The 3946-nt window shown below is 45.4% G+C and overlaps 1 protein-coding gene across 2 annotated transcripts in view; it reads right to left on the minus strand.

The window, feature by feature from the left end:
* Positions 1–2346: 2346 nt before the first annotated feature.
* Positions 2347–3946, minus strand: part of Nupr2 (nuclear protein 2, transcriptional regulator) — a 3159-nt gene continuing 1559 nt past the window's right edge. Inside the window, exons 2-3 of one of the 2 annotated variants that reach the window (NM_001134570.1) lie at positions 2673–2721; positions 2348–2543 (exon numbers count right to left, since the gene is read on the minus strand). The gene's annotated coding sequence lies outside the window, so the exon portion shown is untranslated. Of the gene's footprint in view, positions 2722–3946 lie in introns of both variants that reach the window. The other variant, XM_063271496.1, reaches the window with a different exon arrangement.

Genomic DNA, 3946 nt, shown 5'->3' on the forward strand with positions numbered 1-3946 from the left:
ATGGTACCGCCCATAGTGGACTGGGTTGTTTCTACTCAGTTATCAAGACACCCTCCCACCCCAACTGCTTTTGTTGGTGTGACAATCTTTTTTTTTTTCCTCTCTTTTTTCTTTTTTCTTTTTTTCGGAGCTGGGGACCGAACCCAGGGCCTTGCGCTTGCTAGGCAAGCGCTCTACCACTGAGCTAAATCCCCAACCCCTGGTGTGACAATCTTACCTAGGGATTCTTCACCGAGGCTTTCTTTCTCAGCTAACTCTAGACTGTGCCAAATTGAGAGGTAAATCTAAATAAAAGACTGGAAAGACAGCTCAGGGGTAAGTAATAGTATGTTCTGTACTTTCAGATGGCCTGCCCTTGGTTTTGAGCATCCACAGCAGACAGCTTACGACTAACTGTAATAATTCCAGCTCCAGGAGATTCAGGCCGCTGGGGTTACCAGAATACATATCACACATACATACACACGGCTTTTTAAAAAAAAGCTAACTTGGATATTATTATAATCTCTCTTTTTTTTAAGATGGGGACAGCAGCACCCATTTCAAAGAACTGTTGTGAAACAAGAGAAGAGAACCTGACAACTACTGAATGAATATAGCCTACTGTTCGTGTTGGCACAGGGTCTCACAAACTCCAGCCTGGCCCTGAACACACAATGAATGACCATAAACTTCTAATCTTTGGACCCGTTACTTCCAAGTCCTGGAATTACAGGCACATGTTACCTAGCACAGGCCCAATTAAGGCAGGTTCTGTAGCTTGAATCCAGAGCATCGCGAATGCCAGGCAGACACTCTACGAACTTAACTACAGCTCCAGTTCCCATAATATCCTACTGTAACGCAGATTAAAACCTTCAGCCTGATGCCACACCTTTAGTCCCAGCACTAGAAAGGCAGAGGCAAGGGGATTTCTGAGTTCGAGGCCAGCCTAGTTTACAGATCCAGTTCCAGGACAGCCAGGGTTACACAGAGAAACCTTGTCTTGAAAACAAAAACAAAAAACCCTTCAGGGCTGGAGAGATGTCTCAGCGGTTAAGAGCACCAACTGCTCTTCCAGAGGTCCTGAGTTCAAATCCCAGCAACCACATGGTGGCTCACAACCATCTGTAATGGATCTGATGGCCTTTTCAAGGTGTGTATGAAGAGAGTGATGGTGTACTCACATACATAAAATAAATATATCTTTAAAAAAAAAACCCTTCAGCCTGGTGTGGTGCACACATTTAATTTCAACACTCAAGAGGCAGAGGCAGGGAGATCTCTTGTAAGTTCTTGGCCAGCCTAGTTTAATAGCAAGTTTTAGAATCGTTATGGCTCTAAAGATAGACCCTCCCCTAAACCAAAACAAAACCAAACTTTCAGGAATGATATTTGGATAGAATTCTTTCTTGTACAATATCCTATCTTGGGTTTCCCCATTCACTGTTGTGGTGGTGGTGTGAGTGCACGTGGTCCCCAACCCCCACCCCCACTCTCAAGTGCACAAGGGTGCATATCAATATAGATATTGCGGGCTGAAGAAATGGCTCAGTGGTTAAGAGCACTGATTGCTCTTCCAGAGGTCCTGACTTCAATTCCCAGCAACCACATGGTGGCTCACAACCATCTGTAATGAGATCTGATGTCCTCCTTGGTGTGTCTGAAGGGCTGGAGAGATGGCTCAGCCGTTAAAGGCTAGGCTCACAACCAAAAATATAAGAGTGTCTGAAGTCAGCAACAGTGTACTCAGATACATGAAATAAATAAAATAAATCTTTAAAAAAAAAATACAGATCTTGCTTCCTTAGGACACATCTATCTTTTTCTTTAAGATAATGTTTCTCACTGGCCTGGAACACAGAAGTTAGGCTATGCTGGCTAGCCAGTGTGCCCCAGGAATCTGCTCTACCTCCCAATGGGTGGGATTTTAAGTGTGGGCCATTATGCCCAGCTTTTCTTTTCTTTTTTTTTTTTTTTAAAGATTTATTCATTTATTATATATAAGTACACTGTAGCTGTTTTCAGATACACCAGAAGAGGGCATTGGATCTCTTTACAGATGGTTGTGAGCCACCATGTGGTTGCTGGGAATTGAACTCAGGACCTCTGGAAGAGTAATCGGGTGCTCTTAACCGCTGAGCCATCTCTACAGCCCTATGCCCAGCTTTTCAAAACATGGCTTTTAAGGATCGAACTCGGGTTCTCAGGCTTTTTGCTGCAATCGCTTTAGCAAACCAGTTACCCTCCTGGGCTTGCGATCGATCTCTATGTCAGAGACCAGATACTTGTGAACTGGAGATCAGTTACCTCCACAATAACTGGGGGGTGGGGGTGGGGGGAGAGAAAAAGCCAGAAGAGTTAAAATACATTCTTGCTGTTCCTCTTTTAATTGAAAACCCTAAAAAGGTATACCCACTAGGAAACTACTTATTTAATAATTAATTAGTGAGGAAAAAAAGACTAGAGCAGTAAACTTAAAACACTGTCAAAAAGTCCAGTTGACCAACACGGAGGACCTCAGTTAGAGTTGGAAAATACTTTTAGCAGGTCTTCCAGGTTTCCTGTAGGAAATAAGACAGAAACAAAAATCAATGATTCTCCCAAGTCTTCGGAAGAGCACTAGAAGTTACTTGGCTTCTCTCCTCTTGAGATGAGGTATCACTCCAGTCCCACGGGATTCTGAAACTCACAATATTGTCCAGGCTGGGCTCCAACTCAAGATCCTCCTGTCTCAGGTTCCTGAGTGAAAGGAAAAGAGCTCAAAGTCACTAGTAGGTCACACACACACACACACACACACACACACACACACACACACGCACAAAGATTTATTTATCTTATATGTGAGGACACTGTAGCTGTCTTCAGACACACCAGCAGAGGGCATCAGATCTCGTTACAGATGGTTGTGAGCTACCATGTGGTTGCTGGGAATTGAACTCAGGACCTCTGGAAGAGCAGTCAGTAACCCCTGAGCCATTTTTCCAGCCCACTGTGTGTGTGTGTGTGTGTGTGTGTGTGTGTGTGCGTGTGTGTGTTACCCTTTTTTTTTTTTAAGATAGTGTCTCAAATAGCTCAGGCTAGCCTCCAACTATGTGACTAAGGCTAAGGATAACCATGCACTTTTGGTTCTCCCACCTCTTTCTCCCTTATACTACGACGTGGGTCATATTTATGCACTGCTAGTGTTTGACCCAAGTCTTATGCTTACTAAGGGAACACTATCAACTGAGCTGTGGTCTCAGCCTCTCCTCTCCTGTTTCCAGTAGCTCAGGCTGGCTTCATACGATGTAGCCAATAATCTTGAACTTTCAGCTGCCTTTTCCATTTTTATGGGTGTAAGTGTTTGCCCAAGTGTCTGTGTGTGATATGCATGCAGCGTCCTCAGAGGGCAGGGCAGAATAGGGTGTCGGATCCCCTTGAACTTGAGCTACAGATGGTTAAGAGGCATCTAATGCAGGTGCAGGGAGGGATCCTCTGCAAGAGTGCAAGTGCTCGTGCTCGGGGTTGGGGATTTAGCTCAGTGGTAGAGTGCTTGTCTAGCAAGCACAAGGCCCTGGGTTCGGTCCTCAGCTGGGGGAGCGGGGGTTAGGAGTGCAAGTGCTCTTAACTGCAGAGCCACTGCTCCAGCCTCTGACCTTGAACTCTGACCCCCTCTTTCACTTTCCTAGTTTAAAGCCGCACAGACCTGGGCACTGTCATGCCCAGTTTCTGTCTGCTGGTTTATTGGTTTTTGTTTCTGTCAACACAAACTAGGGCCATCTGGGAAGACACCACTATTATCGAAATGGCCTGTAGACAAGTCAGTGGGGGCATTTTTCTCAATGACTGGTGTGGGAGAGCTCAGCCCGCTGTGGGCAGTATCACCCTGGGCTGATTGATGGTCCTAGGAGGTACGTGAACCTCTGTGGACTGTGCCTGCCTCTGGGTTCCTGTCCCGACTTCAGGAAGGACTGTAAGCTTT

This window comes from Rattus norvegicus, chromosome 12, assembly GCF_036323735.1.
Source record: "Rattus norvegicus strain BN/NHsdMcwi chromosome 12, GRCr8, whole genome shotgun sequence".
Lineage (NCBI taxonomy): Eukaryota > Metazoa > Chordata > Mammalia > Rodentia > Muridae > Rattus > Rattus norvegicus.